Source organism: Chrysochloris asiatica, unplaced genomic scaffold (genome assembly GCF_000296735.1).
Source record: "Chrysochloris asiatica unplaced genomic scaffold, ChrAsi1.0 scaffold00033, whole genome shotgun sequence".
Lineage (NCBI taxonomy): Eukaryota > Metazoa > Chordata > Mammalia > Afrosoricida > Chrysochloridae > Chrysochloris > Chrysochloris asiatica.
This window is the reverse complement of record NW_006408551.1, coordinates 22,746,439-22,759,423: the sequence shown is the minus strand read 5'-3', so window position 1 is coordinate 22,759,423 and position 12,985 is coordinate 22,746,439. Positions and strand designations below refer to the sequence as shown.

The window sequence follows — 12,985 nt, the reverse complement described above, 5'->3', positions numbered from 1 at the left end:
TAAGTGTTGTAGAATTATCTTATTTTTAAAAATATTTCCATGAAGTATTGCATGACTCCCAAATATAACAAAACCAGTGCTAGTGATAGAAGCAGCAGGAGGTAAAAGAGAAGTATCAATCTGCAACTACAACGAAAGGTTATTAAACAACATAAGGTGGAAAATCAGTGAATGCTATTACTTGCTAAATAATAAGCATGCCACATTGGACAATCACAACAATCCTCAAAATGAGAAAAAATTCTTCAAGCTGTTGAAGGATCTGGTAAAATGCTAGTGCGACCTGTATGAGATATGAAGAAATTGCTAACGATGTGAGTTGAGGACCAAACAAAATAGTGAATTGTCGCCCATCACTGCGAAGGCAAGTAGCTTATTCAAGATGCTTACAGAAAAAGCAGGCCCAGCACTAATATAGCGTTCACACAATATCCAAATCACATAACATCTTATTTTCACAGACGGTATCATAAATGTTAGTGACACATGACTAAATAATGTAACACTTCCAAAGTGGTCTAGGAAACACTCATAATCAAGCATATTTCTCTTAATAAAATACTAGAAAATGACGTTAAGAGGGATAAAGACAATAAGCTAGTATCTATTGAAGCGGAATTTAACCACCATGATTACTTTTAAAAAAGCTTTCCATTTAGACTGCCCATAGAGATACATAAAATCTTCTCATGTAACTTCCTTAAGGAGAATGCAAGTTGAAACAAAGAACTCCTACTCTGTCCTAGGCACAGGGCCAGGCATTAGGAGTAAATAAAGTCTAACTTCAAGAAGCCCAAATCCAACAGGAGTTCATGTTAAGTGGTGGTGATGTGCCGTGAAGTCAGTTCCGTCTCATAGTGACCCTGCACAGGGTTTCCGAAGCTGTAAATGTTTACAGGAGCAGAAAACCTCATCTTTCTCCTGTGGAACGACTGGTAGTTTCAAATTGCTAATCTTGATGTTAGCAGCCCAACTCGTAACCACTATGCTAGAGAAGGGAAATTTTCTTTTTCCTCGAAAATTAACTTTTCTGCGTTTCCACATTATGTAAAGAAAAAAGTCTTATCAAAAAAATTAATATTGCAAAGAACTGTATTAATTTACAACACAGCACACATCCCCAAGAACACCTAGAGATTTGCATCTGTATTTCGGAAAATAAAATATCACAAAAACATATTAGGAATTCTATTTTCAGGTTATCTCGGGGTATATAAATGCATGAACAAAGCACATGGTAATATTGACTGTAAGAAGTAAGTTTTAAAAGAGAATTCAAAAGATGTCACACAGAAATAACATAAAATGGGGGGTACATTATTTACACTGAGGAAGGATTCAATTTTAAAAAAGTAAAAAATTTAAAAATTTTTAAATTTAAAACCCTAAATTTCCATTCTTTCTTTCAGCAGACTTTCTGCGCAAACACCAATTTTACTGTTCTCTTCCCAAAATATCCTGTATAATTTATAAGGAGCTCTGGTAGCGTAGTGGTTACGAATCGGGCTGCGAACCTTAAGGTCAGTAGTTCGAAACTACCAGCCGCTCCGCGGGAGAAAGATGAGGCTTTCTACTCCCGTAAAGATTTACACCCTTGGAAACCCTGTACAGGGTCGCTATGGGTCGGAACCGACTCGATGGCACTTCACAACAACAACAATTTATAATGAACTTCAATTCCTTCTATCATATGTAGAATGACTTCATCTCTAATATTTTGGACATGTGGTCAGGAAAGACCAGTTCCTAAAAAAAGATATCATACTTGGGAAAGTAGATGGTTAGGAAAAAGAGCAAGGTCTCCAATATGATAGACTGAAACAGTGGCTGTAGTAACAATGGGATCAAACATAACAACTGTGAGGGTAGAGTAGGACCAGGCAGTGCTTCCTTCTGTTATGACTGGATGGTACCTAACAACTAGGAAAAACAACCAAAACAACTCTGTCATAACGCTAAATTCCTTGATATGGATACAGTATACAACTGTATTAAAATACTGCAGTGCATGTAAGATTAATGGTGCTTCTAAAACTTTCTATCTAGTACCTTGGTTTCTTTTGTGTGTTACAAAATCCACAAGAGGTCCAGGTAACAAATAAAATATTAAATATTTAGTAGCATCTTTTCCATAATCAACGTTTGCTCACTATTTCCTCAAATGCCATTAAGGTAGGTACGTGGGATTGTTAAGAGTCTGCTTTTAAACATGTGATCAAACCAGAATGAAGTAAAAAAATTTAAGATTTTGTTTTGTTTTGTCTTTGGGGGGATGCTGTTATTTAACTTTGCTTTAAATGAGGAAGGAAAAAAAAAAGGAAATTATAAACCCAGTTCTTTTTACTTATCTTTACTCACTCAGCATTTCATATATACACGTGAATCACACGTTTTCTTTACCTTGTGCAGCAAATTTGTCAGGGACAAATTTCCACAGGTTTTGAAAAACTCTTGTAACGGTCTTTCAAAATACAAGTACTTTTCATACCAATATCTACTAAAGAGATAAAAATTTAAAAGAAGGGTTAGAAGCACTTTTAGTAAAATTTCATCATAAATATAAAGTACTTATTACTTTTGAACTAAAAGTCTTCAGGTTATAATTAATGATAAAGCTTCTCAGAAAAATCAAAAGTAAATTAAGCATCCAAAATTATAAAGCAAAAATAGGTAATTAGTTATCTTGGAAGGCATATAATTCTGAGTTTAATATTATCATCAACAGCAGGTATTTCTCAAAGAAGGGTGTATAAATTACTCACATTCATGCATTTTGCTCTAATTTTTCCACCATATAAATTTACTTTGTAACGCAAGAAAAAAAGTGAAAAAAATTAAGTTACTACCTGTTGTTTGGTCTAACATACAGGCAACTTTCATTCCCTAAGAATATCAGATTTGATTACAGATATCTCTATACTGCATACAGAGAACAAAAGGGTTTTGCCAACAAATGATGCTAATGTTAACTTATTTGTATGGATAAAGCATTAATTAGGATGAAAAAATATGAGATAAAGTTTCTCATTTCCTGTATAAACCAATGTTTATAGAACTCACAGCAATTCAAGTCCTCAGGAACAAAAGGAGGAAAAACTTTTTTAACTAAATGAAACTACTACAGTCAAACTACTACAGTCAAGTAAGAAATTAATAGAGCTAAAGCAGGTTTGTCTCTTTTAAGGAAATGTTTTTTCTTTGTTTTCCCTTTAGTATCTAATATTACAAAAGAACTCAAGCTAAAGAGAAGTTCAACAAAGCTTACTAATGATATTGGCCCATCAAGAAATACTTCAATGGAAGAGATCTGAATGTCGCAGACAGTCCATTGAGAAATGATCCTTCAAATCTGGGATCAAGTTACCTTTCAAAATTGCCAAAGAGGTGTATTCAGTGGCATTTGAAAGACAACTGTTGTACACTATACCAAGCATTCCCAAATAATATTATTCTCAATATGTATGAAGATGCTGTTAGGTATTTCTAAATTTCTATCCCGTCCCTGCCCCACCCATTCTTTTATCATTTTTACTTATGCTGTTTCGAAGGAAAATCAAAAGTTGCAGCTATGATTCCAGAACTCCAGAAATTCCTAATATCAAGCATGACAAGGAAAGGTCTCCAACTTTGAACTCTAATTTCAAATCTGGACCACTCCATTAGCAGGTTTTGTTAGCTCTGTATTCTCTACCATTTATTTGGCCAAGGGTTGATACTAGTGTATCTAATGATTAAAAAGGATGATTAAAATTAGGTAGGATCCTCTGAGCAAGATTTATGAAAATGAAAATGTCCTGCATCCTTTCTTCTGGATGCTGAAAAGTGAAGATGTGTCCTAGAATTGTAAGGAAGTTGATGTTTAGGTTCCTTCCGAGAGGGTAGTGCCCGTATGTTAGACTTCTGTGGTGAAAAAACAAAAACAAAAACCAAACCGTACCCAAAGGGCCTGAAATAAATTCTAAAACCTAGGAATTGCTTCCCCAAAAGAAAACTATAATTCGCGTTCACTAAAGATCATAGCTTCTGAGAGGTAAGAGGCTTTCTCTAGGACAGACCACAGAGCCTCAACTAGGATATATGAGGGCCTCTAGCCCGACTCATTCCTTAGTGTAACTTTTAAGTTAGACCCAAGACACAGGCGGAGAAACCCCGGCGGAAGTGGAAACCTAGGGCTAGCAACTTCACAGATAGAAAGAAGCGTCTTGGATTCCTCTGGCGCCAGAGGACCATCCGGAATCAGTCCCCAAGACACCATGGAATCTTCATTTTCCGGGTGCGCCTGCAAAGGCATCTCAGTTGCATTCATCCCCCTCCAGCATCTACAGCATTTGGTATCCCAAGGCCTGAAGCCCGTTAGCCAGTTCAGTGCCACCCATGTTAAACACAGAGAAACACACAAGTTGCGGATGATGTGCGTGTAGTGAGAGAATGTGAAGAGCCAAAGAACGCGGCAGCTGCTGGGAAGGCGGCAGTGCCGTCTAAAGTGGGGCCGAGCTCCTCGGCCACCGCCGCTGCCGCCTTCTCTTCTTGCCCAGGAAGCAGCGCGGCGGCTGCTCCTCCGCGCTGGCGGGAGCCCGGGGGAGCCAAGTCTGGGAAAAGCCCGGTTGCTTGCGGGTGGGACCGGGCCTAAGCTCCAGAGCTGCCGCTGCAGCGGCCCGAGCAGAGCGACGCTTTACGTCCGGTCCACCACCCCCCATACACACCCCCTCCCTCTCTCCACCGCCGCCACCCCCCTCCCCGCCCGCTCTGCTCTCCCTCTCTCGATTGGAGCCGAGACAAAAGCAAAGAGAAGCGGCGGGTCGGGACGCTGCCTGCGGACCCCGGACGCGACCGGACCGGCCCCGAGGCATTCCCCTGCCTTGCGGGGACCCCGAATCCGCCGCCCCCGCCGCGCGCCCCGCAGCCAGACTTCCGAAAATTTGCCAAAAACTCACCGCATGAATTTTCTTGTCCCGCGGATCCAAGATGGCGACGTATCCACCGCGGAGACTGCTGGGAGCAAGACCTTTATCCTCTGACCTCCGCCGTGACCCCCGCCGCTCCTGCTTGCCTCAAGGCGGCGGCGGCGGCGGATAGTGGGCGCTGAGATTGCCGACCGGACAGGGTTGGTTTGAGGAGGCCGTTTCCCGCGCACTTGGCAGAAAGTGGAAAGAGGCGCTTCAGTACCCCGTCGCTCTCACCGCGGCCTCCACCGTGCCTCCCTCCGACTCCTTGGGAGATTTGTCAGCAGCCGTTTCAGTGAGCGAGGGCCTCTGAAACCGGTTGCTTCGCACCGGGCTTGGGCTCTGGGTCGGAGGGAGACCTCGGGGCCTAGGGGCGGGGAATGGTGAGGTGGCGTCGGTCCGCCCTTCTCAGGGACGTGGAGCGTGTTTGTGTTTGTGTCCAACACTCCGCCCTCCCACGTCCGCTTCGAGCGGGGCCCTTCCTCACTCGCCCCACCTGAGGCCAACCTGACCGCTGTCCCCTTTTCCTCTCTCAGCCCCCGCAACCTCCGGTGCTTGTGCACGCACTTCCAGAGACCGACCGCACGTCACCGTCACCTCCTGAGAAGTGAGTTCCCCTCTGCAAACCCTTGTTACTTTCTCCTCGCCACTCTTGTTTATTTTTTTTAAGCCCGGAGGGAGGGAGGATGTTGGCGAGCAGGTTTTGGAGACCACTGTTTTCGGAGCAGGCGGCGGCGGCAGCAGCGGCTCAGTTGGGTGCGCAGCACGTTCTCTAGCCCCCACTCAAACTAGGAGCTGGGGGCTCGAGTCCGCCACAGTCCCCAGCCCCCCACAACCGTCTCCAATTAAACTGGGGCGGTTGAATCCTTTGCAGGAACGGTGGCCTTAGTGGAACCTCCACAAGAGTAAGTAAGCTCTGCTTTCCTGACAAATACTTGTGACTCAAAGTGGAATTAAATTTGTTTTCTTTACAGTAACAGATTGGGCTGTATTCCTTTGTATCGAAATCAACTCTTGCCCTTTCGTCATCATGAGACGTTTTTTGGATTTAGAAAAATCCTCTGCGTGTGAATTTGGGGATGATTTTGTTCCAGAACATAAGACTTGTTTTTCCTTTCTCTCTGATTGATATAATTTATTGTTCATGTAAATTGCCATTAATTTGAAGTAATTTTTTAATTTAAAAAGATTTTTTAATAAAATCACCTTTCTCTTCCAAAAGTATCACTATAATCCAATTCAAAATTTGTTACTGAGGGGCAAAAGATATATCAGTCATAAATAGCAAGAAAACTATAAGTATACCATAAAATAAAAAAATAACGCATATTTTCAAATGCAAGTTGTTGTTTTACACATCAGCAGATTATCTGGTGACTTTAAATTCCAAATGATGCTCAACTAGCCCGTGTTGTTGTTAAGTACCGTGGAGTCGGTTCCTACTCCTAGTGACCCTGCACAGGGTTTCCGAGGCTGCAAATCTTTACTGAAGCAGAACACCTCATCGTTCTCCCCCGTGGAACTGCTGGTAGTTTCGAACTGCTGACCTTGAGGTTGGCAGCCCGACTCATAACCACTATGCTACTAGCCCATAGAAAATGCTTAATCCAGTTCATTCATTTCATTGACATTTCTGCTTCATGTGTTTGCTTTTTTTTTTGCTTCAGGAAAATTTAAGGAGGAGCACCATTTTTGCCCTTTCCTCTCTTCACCACCTTTTTCCCCCAACAGTTTCTTCCTGCCTGTTCTGCTTTTCCTCTTCCTCTGTCATAGTGTGGCGCTGTTGGATAAATACTGGACTGATGACCTCAGGTCGGCAGTTCAAATCCACCAGCCGCCCCTCAGAAACCCTGTACAGGGTCATTATGAGTCAGAACCGACTCAATGGCACTTAACAACAAACAGTACCATTAGGTTGTATATTAAAAGATCAGTGTGCCTCTAAGTACAATAATATTTAGTAGTATTTAACCTTACTGAGTGTTTTAATCAGGTTCTTAATAATTTGAAGTCCAGGTGTGGTGTTTTGGATAAGCACTAGACCACTAACCAAAAAGTCAGTAGTTCAAACCCACCAGCCCTCCTCATAAACCCTATAAAGGGTTGCGGTGAGTTGAAACCAATGTGCCAGCACTTAGCAACAACTTTAACTTTTGGAGCTATCACTATTAATAATTTAGTACCATAAAATGAAATCATAAAAATGGGGTATGCTTATTTGTGTGTAGTAACATCAAGTATTGCCATTCTAATTTAACTTTTTATTTAATTTATACATGTTGCTGTTAAGTGCTGTGGAGTCGGTTCCGACTCATAGCGACCCTATACAGGGTGTAAATCTTTACAGGAGCAGAAAACCTCATCTTTCTCCTGTGGAACAGCTGGTAATTTTGAACTGCTGACCATGAGATTAGTATCCTGATTCATAAACCCTACCACCAGGCATTCTGCAGGAGGATTTGGCAGCCTGATTCTATAAAGATTTATGGCCTTATAAATCCTACCAGGCAGTCCACAAAATACAAAATTACTGTGATTCTAAATTAACTTAATGGCAATAGCTTTGGTTGGTTTTTTTGAGTGTTACTTGTGCCCAACCTATTGTTAGGTGCCATCAAGTCAGTTCCGACTCAGAGCGACCCTGTATAGGGTTTCCAAGGAGCAGCTGGTAAGTTTGAACCACCAACCTTGCAGTTCAAACCGACCTTGAGGTCCAGTGGATTATCCTGCAATGCCACACCAGGACTCCACCCAACCTATTGCAAGTTTGTAAAACTGGTTTCATACCACCTTAAAGGATGGTTCTAGATATTAACTGTACTATGATGCTCTAGGATAATGCAATGGACTTCAAGATTGGTATGAACCATAAGGTCAGTGGTTCAAACTTATCAGCCACTCCTCGGAGACCCTACACAAGGTCACTGTAAGTCAGAACCGAATGTCACTTAACAATAACAAAGCATTTTTTAAGGACTTTGTATATGGAACTTAAGAAAGTTCATGGAAAAAAATGGAATTAAAAGGCAGTAGAATTCTTCCATAAACTTTTTAAAGCCCCCTCATATTTCTGACTTTCTAATAAGCATCCAATAAATGGTGCATTTAAAAAATTAGTGTATTGCATTAACAAGTTCATCTTTATTGCAAATATTGATTGAATTTTCCCGTTTAGTAGTTGGTTTTAAACAGTCCACATTTAATGAGTATGTGCTTTGTATATTTTCAAAATATGTGTAAGGTAGATGACATTGCACCTTATTAAAACTACTTATTTTGAGGGGAAAACAATGCTTATTGAAGGATAAGTTTGTATATAACTAGTTGTAGGAAAAAGTGGATAAGTGGAAAAAAGTTGTTATTAAGTGCTGTCAAGTCAGTTCTGGCTCATAGCGACGCTGTATAATATGGTTTCTGAGGAGTAACTGGTGAGTTTGAACTGCCAATCTTGCAGTTCAAATCGACCCAAGATTGAGTGCTTATCCTACAGTGCCACACCAGGACTCCATAGAAGAAGTAGGTCTCCCATTTTTTTTAAGTTGTGGGTAGTAATGAAACAGTTTGGTAAGGGATAGAAAGGACAGGCATCTCAGACTTTTTAATTTGTATAAATCAGAATATTTACATCTTAATCATATATATCTTATTCATTCCTTGAACCTCCTGTCCTAATCTTTCTGATTTCTATATATAGAAATTCGCTCACTTGATCAAGTATAAAACTAGGAATCTTCTGTAATTGATCTTTTCCTCACATTCACATCCCACTCATCAGCTAGTACCCTCGTCTCTGTCATACAAATACATCCTGAATTCAACCATTTATCACCTCCAGTGCTACCACATTGACTGAGTCACCGTATTCTTTTGCTGAACATTTGCAGTATCCGCATTACATGCTTCCATTTGGTCGCAGACCCCTTCAACCTATTCTCAAACAGCCAGTGATTATTTTTTTAAACTTAGATTTTATCATTGTCTTATTTTAAATCCTCCAATAACCTCCCTATGCACATATCCCCTACCAAGTAATAAAATCCAAATAGAGAATAAAATCCTGAGTTCTTGCCTTGGCTTTTAAGATTGCATAATCCGTTTCCTGCTTATCTCACCAACTTCATCTTGTTTTCACCCTTCCTATTGCCTTCTGTTTCTGTCATATACTAAGTTCTTTCTAGTCAGAGCAGAGACTTCATTGTTCCCTGAAATACTCCATTTTCTCCATAGTAATGGATATGGACACATGACTGTCCAGAATAAAGACTGTTTTCCAGCCTCTCATAGCCATGTGATGCTTCTGCCCAGTGGGCTATAAAAGAAGTGTCATGTGACACCCTTAAAGAACTATTCTTAAAAGATGGTGCATATCTTCAGTTCTTTATCTCTTCCTATATCCTGCATCCTAGAATGCAGATGTGATGCCCTCAAATGATAAATCATATTCAACATGTATGAAACAAAACATTTGAATCTGGGTCATATACAAATCGCCCCATTTTAGAGCTGGCAAAACTTTTAGCTGACAGGAGCCTTGGATCCTTGGTCTTTCTAGATTGGAGCATCATACTAGCCATACATTTTCTTACTCCCAGATTTTGATGTGAGAAAAATAAACTCTCTTTTTAAAGCCACTATTTGAGTCTTTTGTTCTCAACTGAACCTAATGTTAACTATATTCTATCTCAGGGCCATTCCTATCCTGGCCACTCTTCTACCTCAAGTAGCTCCCCTTTCATTTATTCTCTTATCAGATGATCCACTGGAGTCCTGCTGTGGTGCTGCGGGTTAATGTGCTGAATGGACTGCAAAGTCAGTTGGAACCACAAGGTCAATGGTTCAACTTCACCAGCCGCTCCTCGGAAAACAACAATGGTGGTGGTGGTGGTGTGCTGTAGAGTCAGTTCCAACTTAAAGCAACCCTATATAGGGTCTCTGTTTACAAGAGCAGAAAGTCTCATCTTTCTCCCATAGAACAGCTGGTGGTTTCGAACTGCTAACCTTTAGGTTAGCAGGACGACTCAACCACTACGTTACTAGAGCTCCTTAACAGCAACATGATCCTTTATTTTCTTAATGCTCCTAACTTAAGGTAACCTATGCACAGCAGAACGCAATGCTTTCTGGTCAGTTGTGATTTCATAAATAGATCACCAGGACTGGTTTCCTAGTTTAGTTTCTGTTAGCCTGCAAATTCTAATGAAACATGTTCAGCTGTCACAGAAGCACATTGAACAGAATTCAAACCCAGTCTTCCACATTTATGGCTAGAATTCCACCACTAAACCACTGATTTTCTTAAAAGTTGATGTATAAGTATTATTTGTATCCCTTCAACCTAACTAAATGTAAAGTGTAAGCTCCATGAAAGCAGGGACTATATATGTTTTGCTCATTGCTTTCTCCCTCACGTGTATTTAGTGCCGTTGAGTTGCTTCTGACTCAGAGTGACCCTGTACAGTGTCTCCAAAGAGCAGATGCTAAGTTTGAACTGCTGACCTTGCAGTTCAACTAGATGAGTTCTGTTGAATGAAAGAGCCAATGAATGAATGAACAAAATACACTACCAAGATTAGGTAGTGAAATCTTGGTGTGGCCCTGTGGGTTAATGTGTTGGACTACAAAGTTAGTTTGAACCGCAGGTCAGCAATTCAAGCTCATCATCTGCTCCTTGGAAACCCTATACAGGGTTGCTATGGGTTCGAACCGACTTGACGGCACTTAACAACAAAGATTAGGTAGACTTTTTTTTTTAATGAATGCCTTACAGTGTTTAGTGTTTTTTTTGTAACACAACAGTTAAAATCCTAATTATAAAGCAGCTACGAAAAACTGCTGAAGTAATGTGACGTCCTAGCCTCCAACCCTTGAAAATAAAAATTTATGCTCTTTTCTGGGAAATCTGTGTGGCAGTCATGGGTGGAGTGCGGAGAGCTTAGTTGGTAAGGCAGGCTGGGAAATCAAAGAGGTCTGTAATGTAATATCCGTGGTAGAAACTCCCACTAAATAGAAGTTCTGGTTTAGTATATAACTCATTAGACCTCATTTATAATTCATGTAAAAATCTCAGACTTTGAATGATAATACAAGTTTCATTGTAAGCCTGACTTAAGAGTGAATTACATGTCATGTATTAGTCTTCAGGTGTTACTTTAATCAGTTATCATTAGTTGATATTATTGGTAAGGTTTCAGAGAGATACAGTTTATACATCTTACAGTGTAAACTGGCTTATTTCTGGTTAGGCAATATGTATCAAAAGATTTCATCATTTACATTTGACGTGAAGGATCCCTCTTTTGGAAATATATACTAAGGAAAAACGAATGTGTGCAGCAATTTGATTGCAAGAGTATTCATTATTACATTGTTTATTAGTTAAATCTAATAAGTTGCATCTACATTGGAATAATATACTGAAAATTTTAAATGATGTGAAGGAATTTTTATCAATATGATACATTGTTATGTGCCAAGAGAAAGTTTTATAAAGGATTCAAATTTTGTGAAAAAAAAATTAAGTCTAACAAAGAAGGGCTAACAGGATATATACAAGGCATTCAACCTTACAGAGGTTTACGACTACAATTAATTTTTATTTTTAATGTATTCATATTTTTTTCATTTTCATAGAATCAAAATTAAGAGCTTTATCTTTGAAAGAAAAAGTGAATAATTCTGAGAAATAGTAATGCATACTCAGTCACCTATATCTTCTCCATATCTTTTTTCTTCTCTGTAACCCATATCTAATCACTTTTTACCTGTACATTTTGCCTTATAAATATGTCTAGAATCTATCTTTCTGTAAAACCCTTATCCTTCATCTGGATTGTTGAAAATATTTTCTTAGCTGATTGTAGTGCCAGGGGACTTCAACAAGTTAATGGAATTAAAAGGTAGTAGAATTTTTACATAAACTTTTTGAAGCAGGCTTGTATTACCTTTCTAATCTTCTAAACCACCAGATTACTCTTTCAACAAAGCACATCTTAAGAGACTTCCCTACATAAAATCTTTAATGATGGCAATCATACAGTGAGATGGAGAAACACAGTGGCAAAGACAATAGACTCAAACATAACAATTGGGAGAATGGTATGTGGCTGGGCAGTGTTTGGTTGTACATAGGGTTGCTATGAGTCAGAACCAACTTGACATCACCTAACAACATCATCTACAAGATAAAAGTTCAAACTACAAGGTATAAAGTCTTTCATGACCTATTACTACCTTCCATTCGCAGCCTCGGGTACTACATGCAACCCTGTATAGGGTTTCCGAGGAGCAGCTGGTGAGTTTGAACCACTAACCTTGTGGTCAAGTGCTTACCCTACAGTACTTGCACTTAAATCCCATTCCATATTGTTTCACACTTCAGACCTTTGCAATATTCTGTCTGCTTTGATTGAATAACCTTTCCTTTCCTCAAAATGTAACAAGTTTATTTACAGTCTTCTGTAATGGTTTAAAAAATATTCCAAAAATTCTTTTATGTCTCTCTTAAAAACATGGTCTTAATTCACCTCCCTTGAAGGTGAGTTGAACTCTAATTTGCTTCCAATGAAAGAGCCCTGGTAGTGCAGTGGTTAAGCACTAGACTGCTAACCAAAAGGCCAGCAGTTTGAACACACCTGCCATTCATGTTTTTGGATCACTCGCCCTGGGGAAAGTTGCTGCCATGTCATGGGGACACTTAAGAGAAACCTAAGGGTAAAGAAATGAAATCTTTGACTAATAGAAGAAACGGGTCCATCAACAACCATGTGGGTGGGCTTGGAAGCAAATCATTCAATCCCCTTGAAACCTTGAGTAAGAACTGCTCTGATAATCCCCTTCTGGAATCTGAGGGTAATAAATGTGATTTGGTTGCTGAGGTTTAAGGTAATGTTGTACAGCAGTAAGTAGATAACAAACACATTTTTCTTTCAGGACTCGTGAAGTTTTTCTGAATCTCCCCTTTTTTTTTTTTCACTTAACCTTCCTATGAAGTTGGAATTGTTTTTTTGATTATAAGCAACTTGAGGGTTATGGTGGTTCTTAGG

The 12,985-nt window shown here is 39.8% G+C and overlaps 1 protein-coding gene across 1 annotated transcript in view; it reads right to left on the bottom strand.

Annotated features, from left to right (window-relative positions):
* CNOT2 (CCR4-NOT transcription complex, subunit 2) overlaps nucleotides 1–5,082 on the bottom strand; it is a 184,307-nt gene extending 179,225 nt beyond the window's left edge. Inside the window, exon 1 of the mRNA XM_006859551.1 lies at nucleotides 4,935–5,082. The gene's annotated coding sequence lies outside the window, so the exon portion shown is untranslated. The remainder of the gene's footprint in view (nucleotides 1–4,934) is intronic.
* Nucleotides 5,083–12,985: the final 7,903 nt, after the last annotated feature.